We start from the raw sequence: 18,870 nt of genomic DNA, 5'->3' as shown, positions 1-18,870 counted from the left end.
CTAGTCAGGAACTGCCGTTACCATGGAAATGGTTACTATAGGTATCTCTACTAAGGCTACAGGAGTGAGGCAAGGGATGCCAATCCAGCCTTGCCCATCTTTGAATCCTCACCTTCTACTCGGCAATGCTCTGTCCCATGAGACAGGTTGTGAAGGGAAAACATCAAAGGAGAAAAATGACAGGGCTCTGCCCTTCACGGTAGACTCCACAAAGTTTTGTTAAATATTCTTTCTTCTAGTGGATTGTTTGTAAAGATAACTTGTACAAATCTCAGGTATTCTTTTTCTGGATGAATGGCACTGCACTGAGAACTTTGCATTCATGAATCCTAAAATTGTCATTTTGAGGTAGGTGTTTTTTCTTTTTTCCTCTTCAGAATCTGAGACTTAGTGAGGTTGAATGAGGTTAAGATCACACAGTCTGGACTAGTCTGCCTGGGCAAATGTATTCCTTCCATATCTCTCAGCTTCCAATCTCAACATTTCACCGCATTTTCACACCTGATCTATTTATCACTTAATATTTTTCTTTTTAATTTTCTCACATTATTTATAAAATTATTTGAAGAGAATCTTTATAATGCATGCTGGATGTGTCAGATGTTATTAGTTTTCTAATGAAGTTCAAATAAATCTATAGAGTCAAATAAAAACATATGTTTGTTCTTCTATGCACCAAAGCCTCTAAGTGATGTTCCCAAAACATTTTGGGAATGTTGACCTAAACAGTGTTCCCCTCTGCCCATCCCTCACTTAAATGATCCTTGCCTGGCTTCATCCTATGGACGCTTACAATCTAAGAGGACACAGATTAATCGTATGTGATAATCTGATATAACCTGATATTTGCAATAGTAGGTCAAGCATAAATAATGCAGGCTTGAGAAAGACACACATCTTAGGAAAGACACAAATCTAGACTGCTCAGTGAGAGCGAGTTTAGCAATATCTAAATGATGGATCTGAAATCTATGACAAATCCAAAGAGAAATAATTCACCACACTCTGTTTCCTTCTTTCTCCCAGAGAGAAAAGACTCTACCTCCCCATTGATTATATTCTCACCTTAAAGGGAGCAGCTGATAACATCATCCCCGCAATTATTGTCCCATATTATTAGCTTTGTTGATATAGTCAAGACACCAGCGGTTCTGAAACTTTTAAACAGAGATCCAGCAAGTGCTTGATTCTTGGCAGCGTTCAAAGAACATATTAAGGATGAAATTGATTAGTTTCTGTCTATCTATTTTAAAAATTTCGTTTCTATAGGGACAGCCTCCTAAGTAGCTTGGGATGATACCATGAGGATAAATGAAAGGAGGGATTCTAATAAACAAATAAACTTGTGAACAAATATTCAAAACCTCTGTCTGATGGGGGGAAATGAACTATTTATACTGTTCTGAACCTACAAAGGACTTCCTTACATAGTTTATCACTGTGGCATTTAAAATAGCTTCTGGAAAGAAAAAAAATATACATATAATATACCATACATGAGGATTTATTGGAATCACTTGCACAACATCATTCTTTGAGATAATCTTTGAACACCCCAGGAGAAGAAAGGGGAAAGTAAAAACTCCCCACCTGAGGGAAAAATGCAAATTAGACAAATGGCACCACTCAGCGTTTCAATTATGCTTTCAGCATGTTTCCACTCAAAATGTCCTCTGGGCTTAATGCAAATGTCACAAAAAGACAAACTTTAGCTGGGAGACAAAACCACAATTGAAATGGGAAGTTTGGCATGTGAATTAAGGGGCTTAATCTTCCTGACCTTGATTTTATGCTTTACTATTTCTTTCATTTGAATACGGTTCTTAGGGATGAAAATCCAAAAGGCATAGATTTCTTACCATCTAGAAATGTATGAAGGAGTGAATTAAGCTGTATTATGATCCCAGGAAATAGGAAATTGCAGATGGATTTTAAATTTATCTGCAAAATATAGAGCAGTCCTGCTCATGCTGATAAATAAGAACTAATCTGTGAAACTGGTGCCATTTTTATAAGCATTTTGGGGTCAGTCTGTGATCCATACACTCACATCTTAGAGGGTTTATGCTTATTGACTTTGGTGGAGACCTCCTAATTGCTCTGTGCATAGCTGCAGGGCCTCTCGCAGTGGGTGGCCAGGCTCTACCCACACACTCATGCCAGGATGCATGTGCCTCTGTCAGACTTTGGGCCCATATCAGTCACCCTGGGAGTTATATCCTACCCAAGGACAGATATGCATGGATCTACTTCTAGGAATTTATACCCGCACACAGGAGAGAGGTGCTTTGTTTCAACCATGTGCTGGTAACAGAAAAAATCCTGATATGTATCATTTGCCAATGCCTGTGGTGTAACTACTTTAAATATGACCAATTTCAGCTACCAATGTGCCTTCATTTGGCTTACACAGTTTCTAAAAATTAACTGGCTGTCAGGAGTATGAGCGCTAGCTGGATCCAGCTCACCTCTGAGGCCCGGAAAAGGTTCTGTGCAGCAAAGTGCAGATTGTTTTCTCTCCCTCAGACCATACCAGATACCAGGTACTCCTGGCCTAGATAGTAAAACAGAATTCAATCTTTCCATTGGCAGGAAGGACAAGCATATTGGTTGATCTGCAGAGTCTCTGTGGGGCACAGAAAGCGATACCTTTCTGATAGTTAAAGAGCACTCAGTTCACAAACATCTGATGGACTCTCCCCAGGATCCCTCAGTATCCCACTAGTGTCCAGTGGTGCAAACTTGCTTTACAAGAACTCACGGGGATTAGTCCAGGGGTGCCTTGGGCCTGCCCAAATGAGGGGAACAGAAAGCATCCCCTGTAGTCTCCCTGAACATTCTCACTTCTCAAGCATGCTAGTCGATCAGGTTTTACAGCCACATGTTCAGTCCTACCCATCTCAGTTATATCCCTAGAGGCACAAAAAGCACATCCTCAGCCTTGATTCACTCTATCCGCCTGACCCCTGGAAGCCCTGAGCGGCATCATGTGCTCCATGTTCAGCCTGCAGTCAGCACTGACACCCACAGACCTATGTTATGGTTCTTGGCATATGCCTAACCATGACCAATTAACCCAGGAGTAAATTTCACCTCCAAAGTCTTTGTGGATTTGATAGGTTGCAGAAAGGATATAAAATACTTAACACCATCCGATGCGTCAGCTTCAACTTTGATAAAATAAAGTTTTAATTCTATTATGTCAGCTGAAGATATCATAATGAATGATTCCATCAGGAGCTCCTCAGCAGAAACCTATTTTTGCCATGCAAACCCTTAAGGGCTTGCTTTGAAAAAAAAGGCAGAGTCCACGTCTGCTTGCAGGGGATTTTCTCTATCTTCTGTTAAAAACTGCACTGCTATCTCCAAATTCAGTCTTTTCTGCCAGGGTCTTACATTTTTCTCTTGCTAGAGTCTTTAAATTGTGGCAGGTTGTTTTCTGAGAGAATGCTATGCATTGTCTATGCCATGGTGGTTATAATCACTGTGAATTTGTATTTCAAATTGGGATTACTTTATGTGGCACAGCGCCTGACACAGTATACACTCAGCCCTGTTTGTTGAATGAATAAATAGCAAAAGCTGCAACTTGGCAGCAAAGCAAATTTCAAACTTCCCAAACAAAATGGAGAATGATGGCCCAAATTCATGTGAAGATTTGAGTAGGTTGATTTGAAAGTCACCAGATCAGCAGAATAAAATCATGACTCAGAAACTTTGAGAGTCACTAAGTTTCACATTTACAGAGATCCCCACTTGGAGTTGTCATGTTACTGGCACATGTCTCTTAAGTAGCCCTTAGTTTTTGTTTTGTTAGTTTTGTTTTTTATCTAGTAATTGTGTGTGCAACTCTCATTCCTCATGAGTGTCTGTAGGATGAGCTAGCTAGTGGGAAGAATACAGGCTCTGCTGTAATTGGTAAGCTATTTGGCCTTGCAGTGCTTGGGGGCATGTGGCAGTGTCCTGGATGAGGATACATGGAGATTCAGATCCTGATCATGTCTGGTGCCTTGACAGCCCTGTGATTCCCCAATACCATGCGACAGTATGTGCGGGTATACATAGGGAGGAAGTCATTTCCAATAAGGAAAACAACTTCTGGGCAAGCACTTGTAGAACTAGAAGGAAGATTGCACAAACACAGTGTCAGCTTCCTTGTCCAGTTCCATGGATCTGTAGTTCAGGGAGAGACTAAGCTGTCTATAAAAGTTCGAAGATTCACAAACCACAGACGACTTAATCCCAAACACTGGTGCTATGGTTGCTATTAACGAACTTAGGGCAAATGCTGGCTTGGTCCCTTTCTTTTTCTTTTTTAAGATTTTATTTATTTATACAAGCACTGGGTACAGTCAGAAGCGCGGGAGGGTGAGAGAATTCACCAGAGCCAGAGTGGGGAGCAGAACAGGCAGACTGAGGATACACTGCTGAGGGGAGCAGCAGGCAGCAGGAGAGATCTGCATGCCATGTGGGACCCTCGCCCAGAGGGCAGGGATTGAACCTGTGCTGCAGAGGCTGCAGGCAGCTTTGCAGCCCAGCACTCAACCGCTACGCCACCGGGGAGGCCCTTTCTGAAAAGTGTACAGCTTGGCTTTGTTCTGGTACAATAAAGGTGAAAGCTGCTTTGAGTCTTTTGGCATCCTGAAGAGTTTGTGGTTTGGAGAATTCAAGAGACAAACTTTGAGAAGTAACCTTCCCACACAGAGTAGTCATGAGGCACCACCCTCAAGAGTTTCCCAGGAGGGCCTCCCTGGCAGTGCAAGGGGTTTAGCACTGCACTACGGGGCAATCCGCAGCCTCTGCAGCATGAGTTCAATCCCTGGCCTGCCGAGGACCAACCCACATGGTGCAACAGACCTCTCCTGGCTTGCCTGCTGCTCCGTTCAGCAGTGTGCTTTCGTCAGTCTGCCTGTTCTGTTCCCCACTCTGTCTCTGGTGAATCCTCTCACCCCCCTGCATCTCTGGCCTGCACTCCAGCTCTTGTATGCATAAATAAATAAATCTTAAAAAAAAAAAAAAGTATTTCACAGGAATTTCAATCAACACTGAGGCCCAAAAGAAATTTCCTGAAAAAAACAATTTCTTAGTTCTAGTGAGAGATTCCCTTGGTATTCCAGGTATAAATGAATAAATGGGATAAAAGGCAAGGATGTAGGGTAAGGTGAGGTCCTACAATTGTGTAGGTGCAGTTCAAATGTTAATATTTACATGACTGCATAGTTGTCTAAATACTGGAAAAGGCTGAAGAAATTCAAGGTCCATTTGGGAGATCTAGTTTCTTCTGGACAAAATAATTTGCTTTTCACTGGATAATTTCAAGTAGAACTTAAATGATTACTCAGCAGAAATGTGGTGAAGAGATTCTGATATTGGATGATATCTCTTAAAATCATTAAACACTATTATTTTATTACTCTGAATCTCAACATATTCACCTATTAACCTGGGCAGTAGGGGATAAATGTGAACATAAAGATGAATAAGGCATATTATCTGCCTAGAAGTTTGGACCACATAATCATTTGGCAGTCTGCCCCATTAAAGGATGAGTATTCCATTTCTTCCTATGTCAAAAGGCCAAACAAGCACCATAGGGTAGGAGTTACAAGCCAGCAGGTCAAACTGAATGTGAGTTATTTCTGGAAACAAAAGATAGTCAACTAATGAACATGCCATTGCTACCAGCAGCATCCAAGGTGAAGGATTATCAACAAGTGTATCTCCCATTTCTGAAGAGTTGTGCTCTACAAAAATTGCTTAGGAAGCATAATTTTCCTATATTTTATTTTAAGATTTGATGCATTCTTTTAGACCATGTTTTGACCTTAAGTCATAAAAACATCATATTTAAGAATGTTCCTACTAGTAGAAACATTTGAAGGCATATAAATGAGGTTTCAGGTAAAAATTGATATCAATCCATAAACCAAATAGTAAAAATATGCAAATCATGTAGGCAAATCTTTAACTTGGCTATAAGACTTTGAGGATTTAATGTAATGATGACCACCACCAATTTAGTGAACCTGAGCATCATGGATTCAAGGCCATTAGTTTTGACTCAATCTCTCTCCTAGAATGCTAAGCAGGATGACCTCTCTTTCTAAGCTCCCATAGGAAGCTGTTTGTTTTTGTTTTTGTTTTTTTCATAAAGGATGAGGATGATTTGGAGAAGGTAGGCAGCAGTGGCAAGAACCCATATTTTGGAAATAAATTAAAATGTCCAAGGTGAGCAGAAAAACAAACAGAAATCTTGCAAAATGAGTCTTCAGGGAATGTGTATTAAATCAGCTTCTGATTTATAAATATTGAAATGATGTATAAAGTGCTATCAAGAATAGAGAAGACAGTCCCATTTCCTAAAGAGCTTCTATCTGTGGCTTGAAGTAGTACTCAATAAACAAATGACCTTCCTAGGAAGGCGGGTACTGGGAGATGAGGAACTAACCCTCAAGTTTTAACAGAATATCAGGGTCATAACAGATATTTCAGTAAGTGATACCCCCTACTGCTATCCTTATAGGATATTTCAACCATTTTACAGAAGGGGAAATGAAGGAGGATTGGAGCAGCTGAGTTGGCCATGGTGCAAAGCTCAGTGATGAGACTGAGGTTCAACTTCAAATAGCAGGCTTTTCAGTGTACAGCTCTGTGACCTCTAATTCTATTCTTAAACATTTCTCCAAGCATTAGTGAGTGAAAAGGAGATGTGTTTCACATTAAAATTTAACAAACCAGTCTTTACTGGGTTCATTTCCCAACCTACTCAATCCACAAAAATGGACACATTTGGCTGGATATCAAACTTAAGTTTATGACCTAGCTGAGGAAGCTTCAGAGCAAGCAAGCTCTACTAGCTCTGCATTAGTTCCGTGACTGTAAATGGCTGTATCAAGGGTTTAAGAATGTTGGCTTATGTGAACACATGCTGGGAATTATACAAAGCATTTCCCTAAAACTTCAATCTACAAAAGCAAAGGTGCTGCCTTTTCAAGTTTGATGCCTTTCTTCTGCAATCATTAGCATTTATGCAACTCTTGCAATATGCCAGGCACTGGGTGAAGTACTTGAGAAACATTCTTTCCTCTGCTTCTCCACTAGTTCCATATAGGTATTATTTTATAGATGAGGAAACTGAGTCTCAGAGAGACAAAGAAAATTCCACAGATCTGTAAGTAGCAAAGCAAAGTTAGAATTCTGCTTTTTTACAACTATTTAAAGCCCTAACCTAGATCCTGAGGGAAAAAGCAAGAGGTGGATTACTCCAGGACAACAGAGTGCAAAGTAAATGTTAGAAGTTATTCTATGGCCTAGGAGCACATGGATTAGCAAGAAGTAAAACAGTCTATTGTAATGCTGAAAGAAATGTCAAAGATAGAGTTGAGTGGAATCTTGAAGTGATGAATCCATCGGGGAGAAAACTCATAGGGCAGAAGCCAGAAGATCCTGTAGGAACACATAAGTTCCCAAACTTTGGGAACACATAAGTTCTGAGGAAAGATCTGGAAAACACAAGAATGGGCCCAGCCAGATATTTATGCAACCCAGGACATCTTTTGTTTTCACTTGTCTTTACTAGCATAGTTTCCTTAAAGACTGGAAGAAAAGATAAGTATGGGATATGCTATCAGTGAACTATAACATTTATCAAAGAACTCTAGAGATTTGGGCTTTCTGCAAACCAACCCCGTTATTCTACTACAAAGTCATCACCAACTGCCAGGTTACAGCAGACACAACAGTTGTGGGAGAGACACAGTCATGGGACCTTGATACATGATTTTCAGAATGTCTTGATCCTTCTCTTTACTCTCCTAGATGTTTCTGTGGCGAGATGGCCTTGTCCTACCTGGATTCCAGAGATTGTCTAGAAATGTTTCCAGAATAGTGTTTGGAAATTCAAGTACTCTGTAAGAGGGGAAATGAGTATCCTTCCCAAGGGATATGTCCAAGATGTTGACAAGGCTAGTGGCTTGATAACAACCAGCACAGATGCCAATTACACTGCAGCAGACTGAAGAACACCAACTCCACACCTTCAGCATTTTCTCCTGACCTATCCTTGCTAACATGGGAGTTCTTTGAGGCAAAGGCCTGCAGTTTCATCTGCATCTCTCTGGTTACGCTCTGTGCTAGTCCAGGCCAGAGTTGGCCATTAGAAATATTAGTCGACTCTTTTTGGCTGTAACCAATTAATTCATTCACCCCCTCCCTAATTGCAGTGGGTGAGTTGCTCACCAGCTGTGATTACAAATTGGTTTTGTCTAGTTGACAAGACCTTATCAGTAAATTAAAATAAAAATGATCTAGTCTATAATACAGGAAGCACAATTAATTCTTGTATGCATATATGGGTTTCTGATGTAAGCAAGAAAATAATCGGCCCTGTAGGTCATGCCTATTCACCCTTCATTTGCCAAGAGATTTTATTGCATCCCTTATGCCATCTGGATTTGTCTTGAGCTTCAGTCTCATGGGAATGGAGGAAGATGGCTGCCAAGAGTGCCTTGTCACTTGCTAAAAGTACCCCATTCTCCTCTGCTGTCTTCACTAGACAATAACCACCCACGTACTTTTCCTTAAGAATTAAAGCCAATGTACCTGAAGGCTTATGTGCTGCTTTCCAACCTGCCTGAATTATCACAGTCAGCACAGGAACCACATGTAAATCACAGTTTTCCATCAAAAGTGGCAACTTTTGCAATTGAAGGATTCTTACATGGGACTTCAAGTATGTCACCATGATTATGGAAGGCCCCATATGTCTAGGCATGTTCTTTTTGCACATACCCACGGCAAGTCTAAGGTTCCTGAGATTTATTGCTGTTGCTTTTTTTAAATATATATATATGTGTGTGTGTGTGTGTGTGTATGCTGGAAGCTGAAGCATATGGTCCCACACAACTGTGATATTTACGATAATGAATCACAGATGTTTAAATGGATGTAATCTGAAAACACTTAAATGCTAAGATGCCAGAATCTTACTGCAAACATTGTAAAGTGAGGACCTTTGGATTATGCTGATTTTCAGATATTATTGCTAAGGAAATAGATTTACCTATCCTGGGAAATTATAAGGCATAAAGGAATGACCTATTCAAAATTTAGGTGACAGATCATCTACCACAAATATTATGCTAATTTGGACTCTAATCCAAAATGTATTACAACTACCTTTCCTCACACTGAATGGATAATATGTTTATATATTTTGCAAGCTGGAAAAAAAAAAGTAGTTGTAATTTTCATAGTTTTGTTGAATAATGAGATTATGTATTGTCTCATAGTGTTGGCCACTTTTATTTTCTTTCCTGTAAATTTCATGAGCTATAATGCATTAGGAATTCAAATTGTTATCGCTTGTTCCCTTACTCTTCTTACTAGACTGTACTTCAGAAGGAGGAACTGAGTCTCATCTGCCCTCCCTCTCTGTGGCTTCGCAGAGGCCAGGCAGGCATGGCATGTGGAAGGCACACAGGCTGGCATGCATGAGACTGCTGTCTCTTCCTGCTTCGGCACAACTGCTTTCTAGTGCCCTGCTTTGAAAGAGGAAACTCAGTTCAACTGCTCCTTCTCTCTCTCAGTCCCATCTCTACCTCTCCCTTACCAGAATAAAGACTCCACACTTGCAGGAACGTTGTCAGCCCAGGAACCCTTGAACGTCTGGCGTGAGCACAGACAGTATACACTCAGTAAGTAGCTCTTAAGTGCATCAGTCTTTGTCTGATGACCTGTCAGAGTGTTTCTACACAGATGGCACATGAGTAACCCACTTGGAAAGGTGGACTGGAGTCCTTGGAGTCCTATTTGTTTTACTGTCCATCTTCTGTGCTGATGTGCCAGGGGGAGGATTTAGCATGTGCTCTTATGGAGATTTTAACCCCATCTCTGTGGACCAGGGCTTGGTGTGTATGTAGGGCTTGTGATAGGGCTCTGTGATCATAGGGTTGATAAATGGTCTTCATTGCCCTGCTTGGTTTTTAAGAAAGCATCTGAGGAAAGACACACTGCCAAGTTGCTAGAGACTGAGCTGCTGGAACCATGAGTTGAATTCACCTGACTGACATGAAGATCTAAAATCAGGTGATAGAAACAAAGAGCTTGTGATCAGTTTATGAGCACGGGTCTCTCTGAACCAGGAGTAAGGGTGGTACAGCTTGTAATCCAGATTTGGTCCATGATCTGCTTTTGTAAAGAAAGTTTTCTTGGGACACAGCTATACTATTTGTTCACATGGTGTTCGTGGCTGCTTTTGTTCTACAACTGCAGAGCCCAACAGTGGTAGAGGGTTGTCTGGTTCACAGCCTAAGATACTTACTATATGACTCTGGACATGAATGTTTGTAGACCCCTGTTGCAGGCCATGGTCACATTTCTCACACTTTTCAAGAGATCTGCTTGAAACTATCTGAGCCCTAAGGCTCATCCACAACGTGTTTTGTGCACGCAGTTTCATAATCAGCTACGGAGACAATCAGCAGAGTAGGGAAAATGACTCACAAACACTTACCTAAATGTTATCTCAGTGCCTACATATTGCCTTAATTTTTGAAAAGAAAATCTGCTGGGAGATATTTTCCATTCAAAATGGAAACCTCAAGAGGTTTAACTTCTTAAACACACTTTTAAAATTCATTATCTGCAGTCATTAAATATATGGACAAGCACTCATGGAGAAGACGAATAAACCCAGAAGAGCAGGAGGGAATTATGTATATCTGTATTTTCTTACGTTGCTAAAGCAATGATTTAATTTAGAACCACAAAATTAGCTGAGAATCATGCTTTTGATCAAGTTCACACACAAAATTGTTTATCTTCAAGGTCTGTTTCCCACACTTAAAGTAATCTGTCATCTTTTAATGTGATTTGTCATTAAGTTTTGTTTCTTTTCTTATAAAGAGTCTGTCATTATTCTCTCCAAAATGACTAAATGTCTGATTTTCTGCACTCTATAAGTGAAGCCATTTGAAGATTTAGCTTCCTGGAAAATGAAATGGGAATTATCCAGCCCAAAGGTGGTATGGAAATAGTGATTTTATTTTATTTTTTTCATCTGATGAGGATTCGGCTCATTAGCAAGAAGCAAAGCACCATTTCTTTGGATAAAGGGCAACAAGAAAGAAATAAAAAAACCCTCAAATTGTCACAATAGCTCCATGAAGTTTGATGTTTTATACTGGAACATTGAAAAGGGAGGCCACTGTGTATTTTCAAATAACCAAAATTCCAATCAACTCAGATAAGCACTGCATTTAAACTACAGCACATATTTTCTCTACAATTTTGTAAGCGCACATCAGCTGGTTTCCCGGGTTCTTAGCCAATGTCTCTGAAGCCTGAAGTCATTGGTTTGAATTCTTCTCCAGCAATCAAAGGGTTCTGAGTGATAAGGACTCAGTTTTAGGCCAGGAGAGGAGTATAAAAGGGAAATTAGATGATATTAACTCAATAAGAGTGGGTAAAAAATAAAAAAAGAGAATTAGGGAGAGTCATTCAATTTTTGATTAGCGACAACATTGAAAATATTAATAATAGCTAAAAGGAATAGAAGGGTTGCTATGCTCAGCTCCAGCACTGAGGAAGGGGGTTCCAGCTAAGGGCAAGACCCATGGTTCCCCTGAGCCTCAAACCTCGGGTTTGAGTTTGGAGGGATAAAAAACAGTATTGTAATTAAAGGATTATGGATAGAAAGATTAATTGGAAGAAGACCAATTCAGGAACATGTGAAAAGCAGAATTGAGAGTTGGAGTTAGTTAAGACAGGGAAAGCTGCAGAGATGATGGAAAGTCATCAAAGTCTCCTTAAAATGCCTAAATCCTCACAAAGCTACCATGCATAGGAATGGGGTGTGTGTGTGTGTGTGTGTGTGTGTGTGTGTTGGGCAACCTAGAGCCACATATTATCTCAATACTTATTAATTTTTCACAACTCAGTTTGAGGCTAGTATTATTTCCTCATTTTAAGGATGAAGAAGTTGAGCCTAAGGGACAGCTCTGTGACAAGAATGCCTGTGAAGTCATACCCATGTGACAGGTAAAGAAGACCCTGGTCTCCAAATAAGCCCACCTCAGCAAACTGGGCCTCCATGATAATGTTGGGCTCCTAAGCAGAAGCATGTCAGCTCCTGTCCTTAGAGATAGTGATGCTTGTCAGGGAGTCAGAACTAGGAGGAATGCAGTTGAAGTGTGAACTAAGTTCTCTGGGGATAATAGAATAAGGGTCTGGTTTGAGTCTGAGCCATGGAAAGGCTTCACCAAACACCTGGTGTCTAAGCTTCCCCTGAGGAAGAGGAGAACCAAATCATTTTCAATTGACTGTAAGTAAGTTCTGCTATTGGTGACTGACATAAAACATGGACTGGTAGATTTCACCACCGAATGATTCTAGTCACAGATTCACAACTCATTTTTAACTCTTTTTTTTAATAAAAAAAATTACACAATGGAACCAAAAAAGGTAAATGCACATCATTTGTAGCAACATGAATGGAGCTGAAAGAGCTTACACTAAGTGAAATAAGCCAGATGGGGAAAGATAAATAGTGGGTGGTGCCGTGCATATGTGGAATATAGAAAACCAAGCAAAGGATGAAACAGAGACAAACTTTAAAACCAACCCTTGAAAACTGACCGTAGACCTTTGACATGCAGAGGGAAGGGAGAAGGGTGAAAACAGGGGATGGGGGCATGAGGAGGAAGAACACAATGGACTATGGTGGAGGGCTATGGGTTCTTTGGTGATGGGAGTTATAGTGACTATACCTGAGGGGGCATCCTATAATGTCAAAACTCTAGCAAGAATGTGAAATAATGGTACTTTAATAACAATACATAAAAATAAAATATGCAAATGGGATAAAAAAATGTATCTGCAATTTTGTAGGGCTCTGGGTAGCTACCACTAGACCCTTCATCAGCGCTGTTTGTAGCATGTCTGTCCATAAGTTGATGCTTCTGAAACTATTCTGAGCAACTACAAAGCACAACACAAATTTCAAAGTGAAAAGAAAAAAAAAATAGGCAGGAGTAATGAAATATGAGAGGGGATAGGATTCCTTTTGATAAAATTTGAAAAGGAGATAATAAATTAGGAGAAAGTATAAGGATAAAGATGGCCCTGTGATTTACACTCTGGAATTAAAACAATCAAAGAGGACAACAAACCCTCAATTTCCATTTCTGAAAATCAGTTATGAGTGTCTACAGTTGAAGTTTTCTCTCAGTTAACTTACACAGCAGGAGTTTTTACTGGCAGTAAAAATAGTATTAGCCTCCTGATCTTCAGTGTGTTTACTGTGACAATGTTAGGCATTGCATCAGCATCACTTAGGAGCTTTTTAGAAATGCAGATTAGTGGGCCCATTAGTGATCTACTGAATTAAAATGTGTTGGGGTGGAACCCTGCAATCTGTATTTGGACATGTGTTCTTATAAATGCAAACTCAGTATAATCTTTCAGATGACTGGGCAGCTATATGACTCAATGATTCTATTAAAAACCCATTATCCAGAATTAAATATGCACTAGTTGATACTAATTTAACAAAAAGAATATCCATTAATTATACAGACAGAGTGCCAGTTTTGGAGTCAGAATATAGAGATATTATGTAAGGTAAAAACTCAGCTGTAAGGGATTTTGCACAGAATCTCTGATACTCAATTTCCTGATGTGTAAGATGGGAATAATGAATTGTGAAGGAAGTTGTAGGTAATCAAGGTAACCTTATTGTCTAGAATTGTCTTAGGAAAACAGAATATGAAGCAAGTGTTACAATGGAAAACATCTACCTAGAATAGATGCACATTTAATTTTATTAAAACAATGTACTCAACTACAGTTGATATACTTGTCCATCTTTCTTAAAATAAACATCATCATCATCATCTAAGCAAATGAAAAAATAGCTCTTATTAATCCCCTGAAGTCAAAAGGGTTGTTTTTCTGTAATACTTTCTCCAGAAGGAGTTAGGTTTCTCTCAGAAGATGCCATGTAATGGATGCTAACTTCAAAGACTTCAATTAAATGTCATTTAATCTTTCTGTTTTTTTAATGAGGTAAACATGAAGCACAAATCTACAAAGTTGAAAGGCAGGAGGGAGGAGGCCTCATCCTGGCCAGACCACCATGGTGGTCTGCCTGGGCCTCTACAGTAGGTCCCTCAGTGTCCTCGCAGTCCCCACCATCCACATCTACCCCAGTGGCCTCAACTCAGCAAAGAGAGGTTCTGGGGACATCTGTGGGTTTATGTTGCCCCTCTACTTAAAACCATTTCATTTGGAGTTGAAGCAATGTTCTACTCTAGCTTATAGCACCCTAAAATCTAGTTCAGATTATGCATCACGTTCTTCGACTCCCAGGCCCATTCATTGCTGACTCACCAGCATCTAGCTTTCTCTCAAACACCCAGGCATATTCCTACCTCAGGGCATTTGCATTTTCTATACACTATACACTCTGCTTGCAATGCTCTTCCCCTAAATCCAAGGCTACCCCATCTCCTAACTTCCTCTAGGTATCTACTCAAATGGAATGTTTGTTATAGGATCTTTCTATCTAGCATGTCATTACTTTTCCATCCTGCAATTTGTTTATTCATTAGAACTTTCCATTATCACAATGTATTATACAGAACTTTTGTGTTATACTACTTACTGTCTTCTTCTTCAAGAATGTAATCTCTAGATCTCTCATGAAGTCTCAAAAAATTCCTGGCATATGATGAACCAATACATAGTGGATCATTTCAATGAATGGATTAACCACCTTTCTCATTCCTTTACTTAGCTAATGTCATCAACCAACCAGTGAATGATGAATGAAAATAGAGAAGTAAGTAGGGAGATAACCAATGGGAGAAAAGGAAAGATATAATGTGACTTCTTCTTGTTCTTTGACTAGGTATGGATATGGAAAAGAGAAAGAAAGAAAAAATTGAATGTATGAGTGTAAGACATTCTCCCCACAAGATATCTTTAGCTTGTCAGGAAAGTTTCTTAGTAGAGCTGAGCAGAGAAAAATGGAGTCAGAGCTTAGAACATGACTAGCTATGGAAGCATGAACAAAATAATCTACATTTTTTTTTTAAGATTTATTTATTTATTTATTTATTTATTTATACATACAAGCACTGGGTACAGTCAGAAGCGCGGGAGGGTGAGAAAATTCACCAGAGCCAGAGCGGGGAGCAGAGCAGGCAGAAGGACCGAAGTACACTCTGAGGGAAGCAGCGGGCGGCAGGAGAGGTCTGCACGCCATGTGGGACCCTCCGCTGGTGGCTGGGGAGCAGCCGGGGATTGAACCGGCACTGCAGAGGCTGCGGGCAGCTTCGCAACCCAGCGCTCAACCGCTGCGCCACTGGGAAGGCCCAAAATTATCTACATTTTTAAATTGTAATTTCCTCATCTGTGAAATGGGTTTCCTGTTGATACATAAAACTCATGGTACTAGGATGAAGGTTAAACAACAGTGTCCACAGAATGCTTGTTTTTGTGACTAGCACAGAGTAAAGGGCCAGAAAACACCACTGCAGCTAGCAATTTTGGAGTTTAAGGTGCTCAAATCAGCTGTTTTGGAGAAAATGGCAAATCAGATCTTTCCTACTTGAATGAATTCCAAGAACTAAAATTATTCTCCTCCAAATCATCAAAATATTGTATTGGGACAAAAACCAGTTTCTGAAAATAAAATTGTCATCCATTTGAAAAGACCAGTTATTTAAAAAAAAAAAACATTTTATTTATTTTTGTTTAGAAGAAGTGAGGTGTCAGCCAGAGGTGCAGGGGTAGGTGTGGTGGTGAGAGAATTCACTAGAGATGGGGTGGGGAGCAGAACAGGCAGATCCACTGAAATACACTGCTAAGGGGAGCAGTGGGTGAGACACAGGTCTGCTGTGCCATATGTTGGTAGTGCTGCGACTTAACCCCTCACTACCAGGGAGGCCTAAAAAGACCTGTTGTTAAGAATCAGTAATGGCCTCGCCTCCCAGGAAACTATTCATCCCTATTTTCTTCCCTTTTTTTTTTTTTTTACTTGGAGATAGGTTTATATTATATATATTCTAATTGGATTTTGATGATTTTACAAAAATATGTTATTGTTAACATTTAAATCTCTATAGTCTTTTAATCTTGTCAACGCAATTTTAAAATCTGAAAAGATCATAAAATTCCAGTGTTTGCCTTTCCAATGTTTTTCTTTATTTCAGTTTCATGCTTCATTGCATTAGCTAAAATGTTTTTTTTTATTTTATATATCTTTTACATTATTTTTCATTTTTGCACAATGTATGCATTTTCATCTTGGTTATAGTCCCCATACAATTCCCACCACGCCAGCCTCCCTTATTCTGACTCTAATCCCTCCTCCCCCATGCTCTGTAGTGTGTTTCTGGTTTATAGTTGCTTGTTGATTTTGATTTTTACTTTATTGTAATTAGTCTTTTTCCTGGTCCCTTATTTAGGTTTTCTAAATTCCTGCTATGAGTGAGACCATCCGGTATTTTTCTTTTTCTTTCTGGCTTATTTCCCTGAGCATGATCCCTTCCATGTTGCTGCAAATTGCATGAGTTTATCTTTTTTGATTGCTGAGTAATATTCCATTGTGTATATGTACCACATCTTCTTGACCCAGTCATCTATTTTTGGGCATTTGGGTTGTTTGCATAGCTTAGCTATTGTAAATAATGCTGATATAAACATAGGGGTGTCAGAGCAATAAGACAAGAGAAACACATTCCTATTTTCTTGTTCAGACACTCCTGGAAGCAAATCTGTGCTTACAAAAGTGGATAATTCTTGCTCAGAACAGGCTCTGAGCAAAGACAAAACAAGTAACACCGCAGAGGATGGGGTATGGACCCTGCTCTGATCAGTCCAGCACCATGCCAGCCTCCCTCCTCCCATGCTTTCTTTTCAGGCTTAGCCTTTGATTTGCCCCAGAAGGGCCAGCTTTAGCATTTTTCACAGAGGAGCTGCCTTGGGGGAAAGTAAGTTGTATAGTCAAAACCGGTTATGGGACCTGTCTGAATTTTGTTTTCTTATGCACCTGGGTGAAGGTGTCTCAGATCAATTTTTTTTTCTCTCCTTGTATTAACAAAATGTTATATTATCTAAAAATAGATGGCTAACATGGCCATAAGCAACTTCATGGTAATTAACCATTGTGTTGGGGCTTCTCAGTAATTTTTTTTTTTTGCATTAGACATGTGATTGAGACTTAAAAGTACCCCCACTGAGCATCTAGAAGATGAAAATTGCCATAAAGTTCTGAGGCCAAGGATACCTGAGTTCAGCATCTTCTGGTTAAACATCAATCATGTGAGCTACTGATCTGGAGGATACTAAGTTCCATGCTGACTCCAGATAGGATACATTTCAAAACCCTTTTCTACTATATGGTAAGTTGCAAATTAAAGACTTATCTCATTAAACATGAACAAAAAATAAACAAACATGGATACAAGGAGAAGGGTATTGTGATAACACATCATAGGTTGTATTTTAAAGTAAATTTTTCCTTGTCTGTTATTCCTTGTTATTGAACCAATATCAATGGGGATGGCCCCACATATTTGTTGGCATCTTAAATGCCCTGCTGGCAATTAATTTAAAAATACAGAAACCTTCATAAACATTTTTAAACAAAGCAAAGCAAAACAAAACAAAGCAAAACACACAAAATCCAAGCCCTCCTGTCTGTGCTAGAAAACCAATTAGGATTCCTGGTGAGACCGTGAGCACGAGCTGTGGGGAGAGTTCACCGCTCTTTCCGACACAGACCATACAGTGAGACAGAGTTGTGTGTCAGGAGTAGAGAAGATGAACCCACAAGTAACTGCAGACTGCCCTATCCTTCACCTTTGGAGAGCACTGGGCAGTGCTCTCCCTGGAAACTGGACCTTTGAAGGTTGGCAGAATGGCCCAGCTCATTGTGGAGGGCCGCAAGCTCCAGTGCCACTCCCTGCAGCTCTGGCAAGTTATGTGCCCAGGGCTTTTAGTAGAGTACTTCTGTGTGTCTGTGTGCAAGGAAGGTGGGGAACTGAAAAGAGAGGTGATTTGAAGGGGAAGAAGGATGAAAAGGGCAGGAGCCTGGAGCTCAATGGCTTTGGTAGAGAAATTCTTCTCCTGACTTAATCTTTAAGTGGAGAGAGTAAAATGTTCATCCAAAATCTGGCAGTGAAGAATGGGATCTAGCAGGGGCCAGGCCATCTTGGAGAGGCACAATCTGACACGTTTCTTCTGGGCACATTGTGGTTCTTTGGCTCGAACCTACACTTGCCAGCCTCCTTGGCAGCTGAGTGTGCTCATGTAACTCATTTTTAGTTAATAGAGAAAGAAGGGAAGGGAGAGGAGGGCTTGTAATTAATCTTCTTTAAAAGAAAGATGCAGCTTCTTTTCCTCCCTGTCTGCTTTCTGGAGCTGCATGTGTGTAGGCATAGGATAGAAGACAGGACCCTAGAGGATGTCAAAACATGTCTAACTTACCGCCCAATGCTACCTAGGGTACAAAGCTACTGCTGTGGAAGACATCACGAGAGATGGCAATCCTCAACCCCCTGACCTTCCCAAACATGAGTCTCTGAATGACACTGTGGAACAGAGTTATCTACCTGCCTTGGGCAGGTTTATAAGGAAGGAATACATTTATATTTTGCTGAAGCCTCTGTTTTTTGAAGCCTCTGTATTACAGCTATTAATCAATACCATAACTGATTCAGATGCCCAGGTCTGAGCAGAAACGATGTGCTAATTCAGAGCTTCCTTTTAAACGCACACATCCTTTTAAATGTTCAGTATTTTGTGACCTTTCATGTCCTTGTTTTTCTCTTTCCCAACTATGTCGCTCCTGTGTACAAGAATGGC

General features: G+C 40.1%; 1 protein-coding gene and 1 long non-coding RNA gene across 2 annotated transcripts in view; one reads left to right on the top strand and one right to left on the bottom strand.

Moving 5' to 3' along the window:
- Positions 1-18,870, bottom strand: part of CDH13 (cadherin 13) — a 953,577-nt gene that overhangs the window by 591,046 nt on the left and 343,661 nt on the right. The window lies entirely within an intron of this gene.
- On the top strand, positions 52-17,333 carry LOC119249133 (uncharacterized). The gene is made up of 3 exons (XR_005126078.2): positions 52-348; positions 11,971-12,039; positions 17,210-17,333. It is a non-coding gene; the product is annotated as an uncharacterized LOC119249133 (long non-coding RNA).

This window comes from Talpa occidentalis, unplaced genomic scaffold (genome assembly GCF_014898055.3).
Source record: "Talpa occidentalis isolate TD23 unplaced genomic scaffold, MPIMG_talOcc4v2.1 talOcc4.17, whole genome shotgun sequence".
NCBI classification, from domain to species: Eukaryota; Metazoa; Chordata; class Mammalia; order Eulipotyphla; family Talpidae; genus Talpa; species Talpa occidentalis.
The sequence above is the reverse complement of the archived record's forward strand: the minus strand, read 5'-3'. Positions and strand labels throughout refer to the sequence as shown.